This window comes from Bos javanicus, chromosome 11 (genome assembly GCF_032452875.1).
Source record: "Bos javanicus breed banteng chromosome 11, ARS-OSU_banteng_1.0, whole genome shotgun sequence".
Lineage (NCBI taxonomy): Eukaryota > Metazoa > Chordata > Mammalia > Artiodactyla > Bovidae > Bos > Bos javanicus.
In genome coordinates, this window is record NC_083878.1 from 89,836,325 (window position 1) to 89,856,427 (window position 20,103).

Here is a 20,103-nt window from a genome sequence, read left to right on the forward strand (position 1 = left end):
GGTTGTCTTTGGATAAGATGACCTCAGATGTTACTTTGAACTCTGAGATCCCATGACTATTTTCTAGAAGCATTCAGTGGAAGAGAAGCAGTCAAAAGGCAAGGTGTCAGGAGATTTATTTCATTTTCTATTAATTTTTATCAAGGAAAACAGAGCCACTCTGAGTTAGGGAGAAACACAATTTAAAATATTATGTATACAGCTAATAATTCATTCTGTGTGTTGTTCAGTCGCCAGGTGCTGTCTGACTCTTTGCGACCCCATGGACTGCAACACTCGAGGCTTGCCTGTCTTTCACTATCTCCCAGAGCTTGCTCAAATTCATGTCCATTGAGTTGGTGGTATAATAATTCATACCCTGAATAAAGATTTTAAAATCTCCTATAACCCCATCATCTTCCTGTAATAACTGTTTTCATTGCTTTATAGTCACGGAAATCATGATTTTCAGGGTTAATGATGTTTGTGCAGTTGTTATCATGGAACATAGAAGATTAAGTAAAAATCAAGTTTTTATGGGGAGAGGGGAGGAGAGGGTGAGATGAAAAAAAATCATTTTTTTTTTGACCTTCCCTTCAGATGATTAGGAATAGAATTCTTCCTTAGTTTCATTTTATGTGGGAACTAATAATATTTAAAATCATGTTTGTGTGTGTGTGTGTGCACGTGCTCAGTCACTAAATTGTGTCTGACTCTCTGAGACTCCATGGACTTTAGGTCTCCAGGCTTCTCTGTCCATGGGATTTCCCAGGCAAGAATACTGGAGCTGGTTGCCATTTCCTTCTCCAGGGGATCTTCCCAACCCAAGGATTGAACCCATGTCTCCAACATCTCCTGCATCGGAGGCAGATTTTTTACCCCTGAGTCACTGGGGAAGCCCACTTAAAATCATGACATGTATTAATAAACATCTATCAATAACGGAATTCTGTTCACACAGTTATGAATAAATGCTGTTTCTCTTTAGATGTGTCTGTTTCCTGCTCACAGTCAATTTTGGTCTTATGTTATCGACTGCATATTTTTATGGATGAGGGGTCCATGGCTGGGCCTCAGAGGGACTGCAAACCACTTGAAATTATATAGAAGATTTGACAAGAGTGTCCGTGGTATTGTTTTCCCTGGAGGAGAGTTTGGAGTGTTTTCATTAGTGTTCCCCTTAAGCGCCACTGCATCCAGACTGGAATCCAAGCTTCTCAGAGCCTTTCAGGAAGGACACACCGCATACCCTCCACTCACTGAGCTGGGCTTTCACTCTCCCCACTTTCCTCTGCGATGGCGGAGGAAGCAGAGTGGCACCATCCGTGGGCACTCATGGAGACTCTTATCAGTCTGTCCAGCTGCCACGATGGCTCCTTTGAGCCTGGTATCATGATTCTCAGCACCTGACCAGGAGAAAACTAAGACTCAGAAACTTGACTGGTCCAGAGACACAGGTCAGAAGGTGGGAGAGACATTTAAATAATGTCCTTCATTCATCACACAGCAAAGCCTTTCCACAGGCTGTGAAACTCTGCTGGTTGGCTCACAAGCAAGCAAATGCTAAGAATAGATACCATTTATTGAGTTTTCATCCTGTACTCTCTGTGTATACTTCAGTCCCTTGATAATCTCACAAGGGAGGGTTTCTAAACCGCTAATGTGATGCCTATTTACCAATAATGGAACGATGCCCGTTGCTGAGTTAAGTAACTTGCTTGAGACAGCAGCTCAGCAGAGGGGAAGTCAGCATTTGAAACAGGGAATGGGTTCATCTTTTTAACTGTGATGCTATGGAGTTCTTGATTTTTCTTTGATTTTTTTTCTTTTCAAATTAATTTCTTTGGAGTATAGGGCTTTCCTGGTGGCTCAGATGGTAAAGCATCTGCTGCAATATGGAAGACCCAAGTTTGATCCCTGGGTTGGGAAGATCCCCTGGAGAAGGAAATGGCAACCCACTCCAGTATTCTTGCCTGGAAAATTCCATGGACAGAGGAGCCTGGTGGGCTATAGTCCAGGGGGTCGCAAACAGTCAGACACGACTGAGCGACTTCACTTCACTAGAGTCGCTTTACGATGTTGTGCTGCTTTCTACTGTACAGCAAAGTGAATCAGCTGTACATGTACACATGTCCCCTCTTTTCTGGAACTCTTTCCCATTCAGGTCACCACAGAGCATTAAGCACAGTCCCTGTACTCTACAGTAGGTTCCCTTTAGTCACCTGTTTTATACATGGTATCAATAGTCTCAAATCTTCTTGGTCTCCTGATACATCTGCCACATGAGAAGTAAATTAGGAGCCCATTTATTACAAATATGAGCTCTAAAGAGCCATGCCAAAGCCTTTCTAGCAGTAATCTCTGTAGGACTTGACACAAGAGGAGACTCTATTTATAAACCTTGCTCCTAGCTGCTTATGGCTCATACCTATGGTATCCCAGGTTGACGACAATTCCCAGATGGACCTGACTCCTTTTTTCCCCCCATTCGTCAAGGCAGACAGTGACAGCAGCAATGGGAAAGATCCTCATCTCATTTAATTTAGAAGCAGAGACCGTCTGAAGGGCTTGCGGATTTAATTACAGGGTGCAAAGTGGGCGATGTACAGCATTTGACTGACAGCTGATGGAAACCTCAACTGGGTATCCTGTTTTCATCCCCTGAAATCATGCTGACGAACCTCAGGGGGGATTTTGATAGGATGATCATAAAACAGACACTTTTCTTTAACTGCCAGGGTAAATTATCAGGTAATTTTCGTGGAAGCTTGTGTCAATGTAACACGATCTCTTTCCCCATCTTTCTTGCTTTCTTTTTCCCCCTTCTATCCTTTCAAGGTGGTAGGTCTGCTAGCAGGATGGTGAGAGGAACAGATGATTGCTCTTTGATCAGGTGTTTTCTGAGGATGCAGTTTCTCGTTTGCAGCCTGCAGCATTCTGAGCAGGCTGATGAGGAGTCTATGCTTCCCAAACCCACAGACCTTCCCTGTGTGGGTAGTGATTGCCAAGCCAAAAGGCGGAAACATGTCCTGGGCTTGCAGAGATGTCCCCAGTCGAGTTTTTAGTTGGCTAGCTGGTCATCCAAAATATTTGATCCATGATGGAAACTTAAGGTAACTGTATTCTGTTTTATTTTGGCCTTTCAGATCATTGAAACACAAAAGCGTAAGGCTTCATTCCACCCTGGAAACCACAGCAACCCCTCGGGTGATGCATACCACTCCCTTGACCCCACGCAACACCCCTGAACCCCACACACAGGCTCTACCAGGGGCCGCCAGCCAGTTCCTCTTCACCATGCTAGGTTTGGTCTTGACCTTGGTTGGGAGGTTGACTCAGCAGCTACATGACTTTGTTCTTCAGTTGGAGCCTTTGATCTGCCAGGAGGACATAGGTCTATGGATAACCCAAGGGTCAATGACCTCATGGGCAAAGATAGTCATTGATGACCCTCTCTCCAAGGTCACCAAGTGGAGTGATGGTGCAGAAGAGGAGCTGTGACAGTCACTGGGAGAGTCGTTCTCATCTCACTCTGCATTTTCTTTGCAGAACCTCAGGGAGAGCTGACTGCCTCACTTTTCTTCCTCCAACTGCCTTTCTTCTGATCAGCTCACACCTGAGCACGTGGCTGGCACAGGGGTCCATGTAGACCGCCACCTGTAGGTCAAGTCCTCTTCCATCTGGCCACATCTCCTTGCTCCTGCCAAGCTGCTCTGAGGATATCATCATACGCCCTACCCTGCTGACCACTCGGACCCTGCGCTCTCTCTGCCCTCAGGGGATGGCATCACATGGATGCATCCAAAGTCCTCCCTTATGCTTTGCTCTCCTGCAGGATGAACCTCATTACCCTCCTCATTCTTCAAGGTGAGACTGGAATCTTCCATCCACCAGAAGCTTGCCTGGACCTCTTAACCTACAGTGGTAACAACAGCAATAGCCATCACCATTTTCCATCCTCAGAGTAATGCTGTGACACAGGCATTGTTATTACTTCTACTCTGGATAAGAAGATTGAACTCAAAATGGTTAGGAGTTGCCTACATTTATAACCTGGTAATAATAAAAAATAGCAAGCATTCATCAAATGTCTACTATCCATCCTGCATGTATGCTAAGTTGCTTCAGTCGCATCTGACTCTTTGGGACCCCATGAACTGTAGCCCGCCAGGCTCCTCTGTCCATGGGATTCTCCAAGCAAGAATACTAGAGTGGGTTGCCATGCCATGCCAGGGGACCTTCCCGACCCAGGGATCGAACTTGAGTCTCTATGTCTCCTGTATTGGCAGGCAAGCAGGTTCTCTGCCACTAATGCTATCAATGGAGCCCACTATATACGCTACACTGAGCTAATTCTTATGTATTTTATCTCAGTTAATTCTTGAGAAAATCCATGCAATAGGAACAATTTTAGCCCCATTTTTCAGATGAGAAGTGTGAGGCCAAAAGAGAAGAGCCGATGACCTTGCAGTGAAGTCAGGATTTGAACCTTCTTGACAACCGTACAGCTGCTCACCTCACTGCATCATCCATCTTCCTAGACATTCTACTGAAACAGTTCAGTATAACTGGCAGTTGTCATCATTTCAAAAAAAGGGGGTTCTGGGTATTGGGAAGAACTCCACTCCTCCCCCTAATCTGGCCCCAAGGCTTGTATCTTTCTTGTAAGGAAATCTGTGTAGACATGGATTAGAAGAGGCAGAGTCATGTTTAGAGCACTTCTCAGGTATGGGACCGTTGTGACACATATTTTTTACAGGTGAGTTCAGGTCCAGAATTGACTGGAAAAATAGTGAAAGTGGGAATAAACACAACGATCTGTCTCGGTTTATGTTTAATTGCTCCACTCAACATGTGAATGTGTCGCTAAAACTATAGCCGCTATGGCCTGATGTTTTGCATCTTTCTTCCCTGGTTCAGCCTTTTCTGCCCCTAAGTAATTCTTACATACTTCAGTGCTTTAGAAATAGCTTTATCCGAGCTAATGACATGAAAATAAGGAGTAATGTATACTCAATTGTACATAATAGGGTTGTAATTCCACGGAGAGATGCCTGAGTGCTCTGCTAATGTCATGAGAAAGCAACATGGAATTCCAGGCTCCAGTTAACATGCAGGATGGTTTGATGGGTTTGTCTGCATTGACTTCCCTAAAGGATGCTCTCAATGGGATCCCTCTAAAGACTGAAGCCAGTGGAGAAACGGAGGGCACTGTGGGGTCCACCAGCTTCTCAAATGCTATTAGAATGCTCTGCTCCCTGACAGCACCGCCTACTGCTGGACTCCCATCCTGCCTGTGAAGACCACCATTCCAAGGGCCTTCCTGGGATGAAGTGTGTTCAGTGGAGACTGACATTCCCCAGTCATCATACCATGGTGTCATTTTCAAAATGGGTTTTTATTAGTGATGAGATTTATATTAATGATAAGAAACAATGAGCCAGGCATTCACACTTCAGCAGAACACCCGATCTAATCTAATTCATTATTAAGAGCCACCCCTCCGCCCCCCTCTTTTTTTTTGCCACAGTGTTGTTCGGTCACTAAGTTGTGTCCAACTCTTCGTGACTCCATGGACTGCAGCATGCCAGGACCATGTTGCTTTATAACAGGTCCAAGATCATTGTCAGGAGGAGGCAAGGTACAAGCTAGAAGCTCCTGTGAAGGCTGGCAGTAAGTCAGGGTGAGGCTGAAAGAACACAGGGCAGGGATAGGGGAGGACAGGGTTGGAGAAAGGAGGCACTGAGACGCCTTTTTGCCAGGTGGCGCTAGTGGTAAGGAACCTGCCTGCCATTGCTCAAGACATAAGAGACTCGGGTTCAAGCCCTGGGTTGGGAAGATCACCTGGAGAAGGGCATGGCAATCAACTCCAGTATTCTTGCTTGGAGAATCCCATGGATAGAGGAGCCTGGCAGGCTATAGTCCATGGGGTTGCAAAGGGTAGGACATGACTGAAGTGACTTAGCATGCAGCACAAGATGCCCTACCCGCCAGGGAGAGTGGTTCAAGGTCAAGAGTGAAGGTAGTGAATGAGCCTCTGGGGAACACTTGGTATGAAGGTGCTGCATGAGGGCCTGGCAGTAGGAAAAAAGCTATGATGGAGAACAGTAATAATTTTCAACCTATTTCTGCGTGCAAGATTTCATATAGCTCTCGAAACCCAGTGCATTCAAGGAATAGTATCTTAGGTCACATAAGCTAGAACAACATTTCTTAATAGGGGGTCAAAAATCCCTTGGAACTCCAAGTGGGCTTTGGGGTAGCATAATGTGTGTATTAAGAGCCTGACCTGTGAGGTGGTACAGCTATGCTCTTCCTGGCTCTGTCTCTTCATGGCTACGTGATCCTGGATAACTCACTTAACCTCCTGACTTAATATCCTCATCTTCAAATCAAAGTCTAAACAATCCTTTCCTCATTGTGTTATTGAGATCATTGTGAATGAGTTGATAAGATGGCACCTAGTAATCACTACATATGTTGGTTATCAATGGATCCATTTTTCTGGAGACAGTCTGTTGCTTTCATCAGATTCTTTGTTTTTTTAATATTTTTTACTTATTTATTTGGCATGCTAGGTCTTAGTTGAGGACACAGGATCTTCCATCTTCATTGTGGCAGGTGAGATCTTCAGTTGCAGAATGTGGGAGAGTCCTTTGGACTGCAAGGAGATCAAACCAGTCAATCCTAAAGGAAATCAACCCTGAATATTCATTGGAAGGACTGATGCTGAAACTGAAGCTCCAATACTTTGGCCACCTGATGCGAAGAGGTGACTCACTGGAAAAGACCCTGATGCTGGGAAAGATTGAAGACAGGAGGAGAAGGGGACAACATAGGATGAGATGGTTGGATGGATATGAGTTTCAGCAAACTCTGTGAAATGGTGAAGGACAGGGAAGCCTGGCATGCTGCAGTCCATGGGGTTGCAAAGAGGTGGACATGACTGAGCAGTGTCAGACTTTATTTTGGGGGCTCCAAAATCACTGCAGATGGTGATTGCAGCCATGAAATTAAAAGATGCTACTCCTTGGAAGGAAAGTTATGACCAACCTAGATAGCATATTCAAAAGCAGAGACATTACTTTGCCAACAAAGGTCCGTCTAGTCAAGGCTATGGTTTTTCCTGTGGCCATGTATGGATGTGAGAGTTGGACTGTGAAGAAAGCTGAGCGCCGAAGAATTGATGCTTTTAAACTGTGGTGTTGGAGAAGACTCTTGAGTCCCTTGGACTGCAAGGAGATCCAACCAGTCCATTCTGAAGGAGATCAGTCCTGGGTGTTCTTTGGAAGGAATGATGCTGAAGCTGAAACTCCAGTACTTTGGCCACCTCATGCGAAGAGTTGACTCATTGGAAAAGACTCTGATGCTGGGAGGGATTGGGGGCAGGAGGAGAAGGGGACGACAGAGGATGAGATGGCTGGGTGGCATCACTGACTTGAAGGACGTGAGTCTGAGTGAACTCCGGGAGTTGGTGATGGACAGGGAGGCTTGGCGTGCTGCAATTCATGGGATCACAAAGAGTCGAACACGACTGAGTGACTGAACTGAACTGAACTGAACTGAGCAAATGAACAACAAATGTGGGATCTGGTTTCTCAACCAGGCCACCTGAATTGGGAGCGTGGAGTCTCAGCCAGTGGACCACCAGGGAAGTCCCCATGAGATTCTTGAAGCAGTATAAATACCTATCCCCTCATTAAATCCAGATGGTACTTGATCTGGAGAAAGAGATAGACATATATGTGGTTAGCTAAATAGCCCCTACCACCCTTGAAGGCAGAAGGAGATATGTGGGTGCCAGGGAAGAGGGGGCAGGGTGGGGAGGGAGGTCTGTACCTAGTCTGCCCCATGAGAGGGAAGACAGGCCAATGGCCCTTCTCATGACAAAGATCGGGGACCAGCACATATGAGGGCTCCCCCCTGCTGGGCACGGGTCTCCTTCACTCCTCAACCTTGGAGGGGGCATTCCACATGTCTCTTCAATCTTACTGCTGCACAGAAGAAGCCAATTCTGACTCCAAGTTGGAAATGTTTCTTTGACTTGCTTTTGTTATTATAATCATGCAGAATAGCCTGCCTCAGAGAATCCTCTCCCTCTGCTTGACTGTTAAACTAGTACCTTGTTCAGAACCCTGTCCACCTGGGGATGGCAGGAAGGAAGAAACGAACACATGCCCTGCCTGTGTCTTGCGATTCTAGGAGATGTTTGCAAGACTAATGGCCTTTGGCTTCCTCACCTCCCCCTGTCTGGGATCTCTAAAAGAACCTGGCATCCAGACTCTGATAAGATGGTTATTTTGAGGTGCTAGCCTGCTGTCTTCTCGGTCAGCCAGCTCTCCAAATAAAGTCTCTTCGTTGCCTCAACCCCTTGTCTTTTGGAGTCATCGATGAGTCTTGTGGAGAACAGAGCAAGCTTGCACTCTGCAACTCTATGGAGAAGGAGCTGACCTTGGAGAGCTCAGGGAGCAGATGGAAGCACCCACACCCCAAGGGAGTCAAAGCCCACACCCTCTTTTCTTTTGGGAAAGGCTTCAGCTTTGAGGTAGAGGCAGCGTTTGAATCTGGCCTTGCAGCCCCCTTAGTGTCTGGCCAAGCAGGGAGGTGGGTGGAGAGAGGGGACTGGGCCCTGCTGGGGGCGGTCGCGGCAAAGCTCAGAGGCAGGTGGGGGCCTGCAGACACCTGGGGGTCAGTTGAGGGGGTCGGGGTCCCGAGAGGTGATGGTGGGTGGAATTGGCCTCTCCTTTTTCCTGTTTTCCACTTTGCTTCACCCTCGGCGTCTCCTGAAAACACAGTCTTCCCCGAGGGAGGGTCTTCAGGCTTTTGGACGAGCAGCAGGTGTGGAGTGTGTAGGGGGTGGGTGTGGGGGCATCCTGGCTTCAGAGCCCCTCGGGGTTTGGCCTGTGCTCCCAGGGCTGGTCCCTGGGGAAGAAAGACCCTGGAGGGGTGGCAGCCAGACGGTGCTGGCTGAGGGAATCCCGGGCAGAGGCTGTGGAAGAGCAGACGCCTTTGCCCTGTATCCCAAGACTTGGGCCCCCCTTTTCCTCTCCACCTTGCCCCACTTCCAGAATCACCCTTTCTGATGCTCTGGGCTCAGCCAGTGTGAACCCTTGTAATCACCAGGCGTCTGTCCAGGTCTCCGCATTTGTCAAAGTTCAAGGACCACGACTTCTGAACTTCCTTCCTCATTTTTTCCTTAGTGCCTCAAGGGTGGTTTCATAAGCTTTTCTGTTACAGGAGGTTTCTTCAGAGGAAACATTCACAACCTCACTGGCTTCATTTTCTTCTCCAAAGGTGACCATTCCCCTTGCGGTTTAGGCCATTTCCGTAAGTCCTTGTCTGCATTTTAGAGTTGAGTTCCCGTGGGGAGGTGATTCCTTGCCCCTCTTTCAAGCTTCCTCTGGTCCTACTGGTACCGCAGCCTGGGAGGAAGGACCCCATAGCATCTGTGCGTGTCAGTGTGTCAGAATTCTCCCTGGGCAGTGGGATGTGGAGGTGGACGGAGGTGGACACAGAATTGGGGCGGGGGCTTTTTGAAGGGGGTGGGGAGAGCCTTGTGGCAGGGGGCTCTGTTTGCTTCTCTATCTGTGTGAATGTGCAGGCATGATTGGGTTTCACCTTCCTCCTGTGTCAAATTGCATGCATGCTAAGTTGCTTCAGTCATGTCCAACTCTTTGCAACCCTATGGACCGTAGCCCTCCAGGCTCCCCTGTCTGAGGGATTCTCCAGGCAAGAATACTGGAGTGGGTTGCTATGCCCTTCTCCAGGGGATCTTCCTGACCCAGGGACTGAACTCACATCTCTTATGTCTCCTGCACTGGCAGGCAGGTTCTGTACCACTGAGCCACCTGGGAAGCCCCCTGTAACTTCTCTTGGGGTTTGATGTTTAGCATTTCAGTCGAGATGGTGGTTACAGTTGAGGGCAGTAGAACTGTATAAAATTAAAGTAAGACAGTTCTGCTGCCCTCATCTGTAGTCACAATCTCAACTGAGATGCTGAACATCAAACTCCAAGTGAAGTTGCACTCATTCAGGCACCACCTCCGTCCATGAACCTGCTGACCTCCTATCTCTGATGTGAGTTCAGCAGACTTCCTCACTCTGTTTTCTCTCTACAGTTTGTATTAGCTTCCTTCTGCATGTCTGAGGAATAATGGTAGTGTGGGCTACCATTTCATCCAAAGGTAAAGACAGAAAAATCAGTTCTTCCAGTAGTGTGGGCTACTGTTTCATCCAAATATAAAGACAGAAAATCAGTTCTTACTTCCAAATATAAAGACAGGAAATCAGTTCTTACTGATTTCTTCCATTTGTTAAATATCATACCATTTAGAAATCACTTTCCTGTTGGTTACTATTAGTTCACTGTTCATCCAACAGATATTTCATGTCTGGCTCTCCTGTTCTGATTTGATCTGGTGACATCTTCTAAAGTGTCACCCTGAGGACTTTTCCTCTGCAAGGGAGGAGGCCAGAACCCAGAGTCTCACTCAAGGTCACAGCTGGGGTCTCTGGCTCCCTGTGTGGTGCTCCCTGGTGCCCAGGAGGCTGAATGAAGCTGGTTAGAGGGCAGAGATGGCCTTGGTCAGGAAATGAGGGGAAGGAAGTGCTCTATAAAGTTCCTCCTAGAGAGACTTCTCACTAGGATGACTTACAGTGCGATTTTCATTCTAAAAAGCTGCCTGCTACCGAGTGATACTTAACCTTATGGGGATTCCTTCAGATATGCAGAAAAAAGTACCATAAATCCTTTTGTCTTATTTTTTAAATGGAAAGACGTGAATTATATCCTCATGAGGTGTGCAAAATTAAATATACAAGAAGATGCAATTTTATTAAAAATTTTGACCAGAGAATGCAGCAAACTCTCTGCCCTCTTATTGATCCTCTGCCCACAGTTTCCTGGAGAGGGAAGACGTGGCTGGGCCGTTGGCCAAGGAGAGTAATTTCAGGTGGCTTCTGAGTGGGGAGTGCAGGGGCCTGTGGCTGGTGGGGAGTGTGCCAGCCGTGTAGACATCCAGTGATGCACAGCACGTTCCTGCCATCAGATCAGTGTGTCCACGTGTTTATTCACCAAGGAACAAGCAAAGAGAAGAAAGCATAGCAAATGGTGTGGGACCTACTGCAACTGTGCAAGAGGCAGGAGCAAGGAAGAAGTAGAGACCAGCCTCAGTCACCTGCCCTGGGGAGTGGCCTGCCCTGCACATGGTCTGTCCAGGGGTCATGGTGGAAGGTGCTGGCATCACGGGTGCTCAGGATCTGGGCAGTCCGACCTCTGAGATGGGGCTCAGACCATACCCCCACCTGCTCCCCTGCCTGATCCTGTGGGGCCCTGAGCTCAGGGCTGCCGCTCCCGCCCAGGCACCAGGTCAGGTCAGCCCGCTGCCAGGAAGCCAGAGCCCTCAGAGCTGCCATCAGGCCTCCGGCCTGTCCCTCGTCGTGGGCTGCAAGGACGCTGAGGCTGCTGTCACCTGGCTGGGAGGCGGCGGAGGGGCACCTCCGATCAGGTTGAGAGGATTCCAGACTCTGCTCTTGTCTCTGCCCTGGTGCAGAAACCAAGGGCCTGGTTTGGGCAAGTGGCTCCCTGGTTCTGATTTTTCTTCCTGTTTCTGACTTTTCCTCTTGTCTCTGTATTTCCCTTCTGTCACAGCCCGTGATCCTCAGTTCTGAAAAGGGTTCCCAGTCTATGAGCTGCAGTGAAGCAGAGCAATGCCGCTGGGACCCTCCAATGTCTGTGCTGGAGAGGGGAGAGCACAGGCACACGCATGCTGTACACAGGATGTGCAGTGCACATACAGGTTATGTACCACACACACACCATACACACACACCACACACCACACACACACCACACACACCGCACACCACACACACACCATACACACACACCACACACCACACACACCACACACCACACATACACCACACACACAACCACACACCATGCATACACCATACACACACACCACACACACACCACACACCACACACACACCACACACACCCTTTACACACACATGATACACCCACACCATAGATACATATACCATACCTACACACCACACACCACACACACACCATACATGCCACACACCATGCATACACCATACATACACTATACACCATGCATACACACAACATACACACCCACAACTGCACACCATACACCATCCATACACACACTACATACACATGCTGTACACACAACACACACACTGATACCCATACCACATACCATAAGAAGACACACGCTATGCACACTCAAACGTGAAAGGAGGTGAAGGAGGTGATATGGCTACATCCTTTATGTATCTTATCCCAATTCATCTTCACAACCATGTCAAGAAGCTTTGAGTTCATTTTATGCAAGAGGAAACCAAAACTGAGAAAGTGGAAGTGACTTCTTCAAATGCACAAGCCAGTGCCTGCCTCCAAGTGGGAAGATGACCCCAAGCTGGCCGGCAGCCAGAGACAGACATCTGCTTCAGGCAAGTGCCAGGTGCCGGAGGGTCCTTGTCAGGGCCACGTCTTGGAAACAGCTGTTTCCAGGTGTCGCTGCCTCTCTTGAGCATCCTCAGGAGCTGCTTCTGATGGAAGCTACTCTGATAGTGGCCACCAGACAGCCACAGCGGGAAGAGCGGCTGCCAGGAGCTGTTGCCTGTGAAACACAAGGGCCTCCACCAGGAGCTTCCCCACTGTGAGGGCACAAGCTCCTCACGGTCACCACTGGCCACAGAGAGGAAGACAGCAGGGTGGGTAGACCAGATGGCTCACACGTTTTCATCTCGTCACCTTCCTTGATTTTGTTGGTGGGTCTTTCTCTCTCTGGACAAGGTGACAGCTCACTGGTCCTGCTTTTCTCTGAGGAGCCAGGACTCTGGATTCCCATTAGGACATCTGGTGAATCAGAGTTAGGACCAGGACACTCAGAGGGGAACCGTGATGGAAAAGGTTGAGGGTATTGGTGTCCATCAGCTGCAAAAGATGCACGACCTTCAGTAGATCTTTGATAACTCAAGGCTCCTCTCCCTGTGTCTAAAACGGGAATATGAATATCGGCTCACAGGATTGTTGTGAGGACTAACTGAAATGATGCACGTAAAGTGCCTGAGACCATCAGTAGAGTTTCTGTTCACTTGGTCTGGTGCCTTCTTTCTACCAATCCTGCCTTCCACTTGGATGACACTAAGCTCTCCTAGCTCCTTATATCCAGGTTAGGTGCCTGGATAAGTTAGGGGAGTTTTTGGCTGCAAGGGATGGAAGAAACAAGAAAGAAGGAAGCTAAGTTATTCAATCAGTTCTGCTGTAACAGGATGCAGCAGTTCAGTTCAGTTGCTCAGTCAAGTCTGACTCTTTGCTATCCCATTGACAACAGCACACCAGGCCTCCCTGTCCATCACCAATCACTAACTCCCGGACTCCACCCAAACTCATGTCCATTGAGTCAGTGATGCCATCCAACCATCTCATCCCCTGTCGTCCCCTTCTCCTTCTGCCTTCAATCTTTCCCAGCATCAGGGTCTTTTCAAATGAGTCAGTCCTTCGCACGCGGTGGCCAAAGTATTGGAGTTTCAGCTTCAGCATCAGTCCTTCCAATGAACACTCAGGACTGATTTCCTTTAGGATGGAAGGGTTGTATTTCTTTGCACTCCAAGGGACTCTCAAGAGTCTTCTCCAACACTACAGTTCAAAAGCATCAATTCTTTGGTGCTCAGCTTTCTTTATAGTCCAACTCTCATATCCATACATGACTACTGGAAAAACCATACTTTGACTAGACGGACCTTTGTTGGTAAAGTAACGTCTCTGCTTTTTAATATGGTGTCTAGGTTAGTCATAACTTTCCTTCCAGGGAGTAAGCATCTTTTAATTTCACGGCCACAGTCACCATCTGCAGTGATTTTGGAGCCCCCCAAAATAAAATCTGCTGCTGTTTCCACTGTTTCCCCATCTATTTGCCATGATGTGATGGGACCGGATGCCATGATCCTAGTTTTCTGAATGTTGAGCATAGCTCCCTAAAAAATCACTGAACTGTGCAAAATTGGGCAATCAATCAATTACGGGGAAAATGGACCTAAGGGCAAAACACTCAAACAAAATCTTTGTCTGTGACATATAAAAGGATAAGAACCTCACAAAAACAGTCATACAATTTTACACTTGTTAAATGATGAAGACACACAGCAGTACTGCAGGAAATACAGCCTTTAGCCTCAAGATAAGCCTGAAACTTGCTTGAGGATGTGCTGGCTGAGGGGTCCTCTTGTGAGCTCTGGTGACTTGGAGGAAGGAGCAAGAGGTGGAAGTGGAAGGAAAGCTCTAACAAACAGTGGGTGTGGCTCGTGACACACTTGGTGATGGGTGGTACCTGGGAGGCGAGGGAGGGAGGTGTGTGTCCGTGTGTGTGTGTGCGCATGTTTCCAGGCTTGCACCAGCTGGATGCAGCTTACTGCCCTCACCTAGAGTTTCTTGCAGATGAAATCACGTGTTTGCAAACACAACATCTTCTGGATTCTCAAATTGTTTCCTAATATATCAGCCTCACTGAAACAAATGTGCATGTCAGAACAAACATTGGAGGGGAAGTGACTGTGCCCACATCCACGACTGCACAGGGACCCTAGGGCTCTGGCTCTGTGGGCATCAGGCAGTCTTCTCAATGGAGGAGGGGCTGGTCTCCAGGGCAGAAGGTCAAAGACAACACCACACCAACCCCCACTTTTTAGGGGGTGACTACAATTTACTTGAGTGAAAGTCGCTCAGTCATGTCCGACTCTTTGCAACCCCGTGGACTATATGGTCCACGGAATTCTCCAGGCCCAGAATACTGGAATGGGTAGCCTTTCCCTTCCCTTCTTCAGGTTATCTTCTCAACTCAGGATCGAACTCAGGTCTCCCACATTGCAGGCGGATTCTTTACCATTTGAGCCACAACAGAAGCCCAAGAATACTGGAGTGGGTAGCCTATCCCTTCTCCAGCAGATCTTCCCCACTCAGGAATCGAACCAGGGTCTCCTGCATTGCAGGCTGATTCTTTACTATCTGAACCACAAGGGAAGCCTGAAGATATGGGAAGTAAACATAAAAATCTTTAGTCCACACATGTTTAATATTTCTTACATTGCAAAGTTCTTAAGAGGTGTCAAATATGAAACAGTTATGAGAATTATTTGTTCAAAAGTTATGCTTTGAAAGAGTATGTGATAAGAAATAGCTGTCATCATTGCTACCAATCAGATACTTTTAATGAATAAATTGAAAATAAATAATTAAATGAGTAATCTTAAGTATTTACTTCAATCCATAGGTAATTTTTAAACAGTGATGAGAAAGTAACTGCTTTCTGAGGGAAATTTACGCTACGGAGAGAGAGGAACTTGGAACTAGATATTTGGAAGTGATGCTACTACCCTCTTGTGAGTTTTTTGTTATATTATATGCTAACAATGACAACAAAACTCCTAAATATATATGTTATAAAAACTTAACAAAAATACATTAAAATATTTTCTAAAATGAGGTATATTGCTTTGCACCCCTTGGATAAAAATATAAAAATGATCAAATGTAAGCTTGAAAGAACAACTGACTGACATTCAGGAAAGTGGAAATTTAGTACCTGGATTCTAAGAACGACTACAAATCTCCAGATAATTGGTGAATGGAATTGAAACGTGGTATCCACATTTAGAAAGCACAGCTCATGTTTCATTTCTATTTGGATTTATGTACTTCTGTGAAACAGATTTTTCAACTATGACAGTAATTTAATATAAAAGGTAAATTGAACATAGAGCTTTATCATAAAGTATCAAACCAACATAAAAAATCCTATTTAATCATATTTCTTTCCCTAAAATATTATTAATAAAACAGTTCTCATAGTGGTACAAAATTTTCTGTTTATTTTTAAATGAAAAATTAAAATTAACCCAAAATATTATTCGTTTTCTCTTATCTAACCCTGTACTACACACATCTTCTTAGAAGTATGTGAATATAATGAATGAGTACATAAATATACACAATGTTTTTAGTTTCTCAAACTGATTTACTAAATATTGGGTTGACTGAAAAGATCATTTGGATTTTTCATTACAGATTGTGGAAAAACCTGAACGAACTTTTTTGCCAACCCCACAGATACATGATCAGAGAAAATAAATTGCACAATGCTGCTCCAGATAAGAGGGGCTACAGGTGGAGCTAGTGGTGAAGAACCTGCTTGTCAATGCAGGAGACACAAGAGATGCTGGTTCGATCTTTGGATTGGGAAGATCCCCTGGAGGAGGGCATGGCAACCCATTCCAGTATGAGAGCTCGCACAATACCTCTGAACACAGCAGGAGATTGAGAGGAAAATGAGCCAGTCAAGAGGGAAGAACACAGAAGGACACAGGACATCCTCACCACTAATGAATCTGATTTTCTGAACATACAAACCCCTACGAAATAATCAGGAAGTGTTAGCTGTCTGCCAGATGCTTCCAAGAAACCTTTGAGGTGTGTACTTAGAGAAGATTACATTTGCACTGCCTCAAATTCTGACCTCCAGCATTTGTTAAAACTTTGCCTAACATTGTTACCTTTCTGTTCTCAATGCATTTTAAAATTAAAATGGTTTCATGTGCCTGGCAAATAATGAGATGACGTTGTTCAATCCTCAGAGACCCTGATAATCCAAGAAATTAGACTATGGAAGGCTGTTTTCTCAGTTGCCTTGGTACTAAACTGCCTGACAGTGTAGAAATACAGTGTGATCTAACTCTCTGGGAGAAGACATTTTATGCATATCTTAAAAAATTTCCCATATTTGATGGTTTTAGCCCATTAAAGTTGCAACTTTACATGATTTATTCTAGCAATTCCTGGCAATCATTAAGTCCTGAAACCACTCAGCATGGGTAAATAATTATCAGTAAGTAATTAGCTGAAAGGGCTTCTCTGGTGGCTCAGTTGGTAAATAATCTGTCTGAAACACAGGACACCCAGGTTGGACCCCTGGGTTGGGAAGATTCCCCTGGAGATGGAAATAACAACCCACTCCTGTATTCTTGCCTGGGAAATCCCATGGACAAAGGAGCCTGGCGGGTTACAGTCCATGGAATCTCAGAACAGTTGGACATAACTTAGCGACTAAACCACCACCACCAATTAGTTGAAAACTTCCAAGAAAAAAATACTATAATTTTTTTTTCCAGTGCAACCTTTTCTTCTGTAGATGGAAAAACATGCTCAAAAGTTGTGATTGCTCATTGATACAAAGAGATAAAACCAGCCATGGAGTTAGATTCTGGATCTAAAGATTTTGTCATTGTGCCTTCTGCCTCAAAATTCAGGCACTTCTAACTTGAGAACCAATCTGTCCACCAATAAGGATTTTTAAGCATCCATGGTGTGGTTGAGGAGCCAAGAGATGGAAAACAAAGAGAACGTTAGAGGAGACACGACCCAAGGACATAGATGGTCAGAAATGAACTGAATCATGAACACTTGTGGGATGAGCTGGAAAGGGCTTCCTGGCAGAAGGGCAGGATTGGAGACTTCAGGTGAAGAAGAGAAAGGACAAGGTGGGAGGAGAGGCAGAGCAGGAAGAAGGATGTCAGGAACATGGCAGGGACTCCAAAGGAAGCTTGCAGACCTCCCTGGTGGCCCAGTGGTTAGGAATCTGCCTTGCAATGCAAGGGATGCAGGTTCAATCCCTGGTCAGGGAACCAGGATCCAACAGGTGGCAGGGCAACTAAGCCTGTGGGTCACAATTAGAGGATCTGCTCGCCCAAAGGAAGGATTCGGCATGACATGATGAAGACCCAACACAGCCAAGTAAATAAATATGAAAAAAAATGGCAATGATTAAAACCCCCCACACAAAAGGAAGCTTCATCATAATGATAACCCCCATTTGTACTGAGAGCATCATTTAGATTTTTTGAACCATTTCATTTCACAGATGAGAAAACCAAGACACCAACGGTAAAGGAACAAACTGAAAGTCATCAGCATGTACCATCCACATTAGGAATTGCATCTCTATCTGTCCAACTCCCAGTTTGCTGACATTTCTGTCTGCATTTCCTGCTTTGGGGTGAAGGAGGTCCCCTCACCTCCATCCACTGAAGCTTCCATTGTTTAGACCTTTGAATTGGATCATGCTCAAAGTGAAAGTGGTTCAGTCGTGTCCGATTCTTTGTGACCCAATGGACTATACAGTCCATGGAATTTTCCAGGCCAGAATACTGGAATGGGTAGGCTTTCCCTTCTCCAGTGGATCTTCCCAACCCAGGGATCAAACCCAGGTCTCCCGCCTTGCAGGTGGATTCTTTGCCAGCTGAGTCACCAGGGAAGCCCTAGATTGCATCATGCTGCTGCTATTGCTAAGTCACTTCAGTCGTGACCAACTCTGTGAGACCCCATAGGCAGCAGCCCACCAGGCTCCCCCATCCCTGGGATTCTCCAGGCAAGAACACTGGAGTGGGTTGCCATTTCCTTCTCCAATGCATGAAAGTGAAGTCGCTGAGTCGTGTCCGACCCTCAGCGACCCCATGGACTGCAGCACACCAGGCTCCTCCATCCATGGGATTTTCCAGGTAAGAGTACTGGAGTGGGGTGCCATTGCCTTCTCCGTGGATCTTGCTAGCTATCCACAAAGTAATTAAGCAAATAAGTAAATGTATTTAATTTTCTGGTGGGATATGTAATCACCAGGATAGCTACTCAGAGGGAAAAAATGCAAAACAAAACAAAACAACTGCAATCCCACTGCTGGGTATATACACCGAGGAAACCAGAATTTAAAGAGACACGTGTACCCCAATGTTCATCACAGCACTGTTTACAATAGCTAGGATATGGAAGCAACCTAGATGTCCATCAGCAGATGAATGGATAAGAAAGTGGTGGTACATATGCACAATGGAATATTACTCAGCTATTAAAAAAGAATGCATTTGAATCAGTTCTAATGAGGTGATGAAACTAGAGCCTATTATACGAGCAAAGTAAGTCAGAAAGAAAAACATCAATACAGTATATTAACTCGTATATATGGAATTTAGAAAGATGGTAACGATGACCCTATATGTGAGACAGCAAAAGAGACACAGATGTAAAGTACAGACTTTTGAAAGACTGTGGGAGAAGGTGAGGGTGGGATGATTTGAGAGAATAGCATTGAAATGTGTATATTACCATATGTGAAATAGATGACAGTCCAAGTTCCATGCATGAAACAGGGCACTCAAAGCCGGTGCACTGGGAGGACCCTGAGAGATGGGCTGAGGAGGGAAATGGGGGGGGTTCAGGATGGGGGACACATGGATACCCAGGGCTGACTCATGTCAATGTATGTCCCAAACCATCACAATATGGTAAAGTAATTAATCTCCAATTAAATTAATTTTAAAAATCCCCCAGTTCTGTGAGTACTGCCTTTTATGAGCATTCTCATATTTTCCCATCAAGGTGGCTTTGGACCCCTCCCAGGCCTTCTTTCATGTGGGTAACTATTTAAAGATGCGATGCTCAAGGGCGCAGTTCGCACAACCTCTTCTCTCTCTGTCAGCTCCCAGTTGGCGGGGACCGGAGCGAAGGGCGGGAATGGCGAGGGGCGGGCGCTGGGGGGCACTGTCGCTCCACGGAGGGGCCGCCCGGCCCCCGGAGGCCTGGCCCAGCGCCGCCCCGCACAAAAGGTAGCCTTTCCAAGGCGTGCGCGGGCTCTGCATCAATCTCCTCTTCCCAGCCCCCCGCCCCGCCGCCCCGGGTGCTGGGGGTCGATTTCCGACCTTGGCCGCGGTGGCGCACACGGGTCCATCTGCGGGTCCAAACCGCCTGCCCAGCTCCGCAGCCCGCGAGAACCGACTTCACGTGTCACCGGGGCAGCGGCCCTGACGACATCACTTAGAAGATTAAAAATAAATTGAAGCACATGCCACTTCAAAGGGAGCCCAGAAAGGACATCGGCGTGATTTGATGCGTTAATGAGAAAGAGCTGCTGGCTTCCTGACTTGAACGGTCTGGACAGAGAGAAGATTTAGAAGCTTGGAGCTGCTGGTTACTTCCAAAAACAATGGTTAGATGCCTTTTATGACTTAAATAAGGAAGCACCTCCCTCCCCTTCTCCTC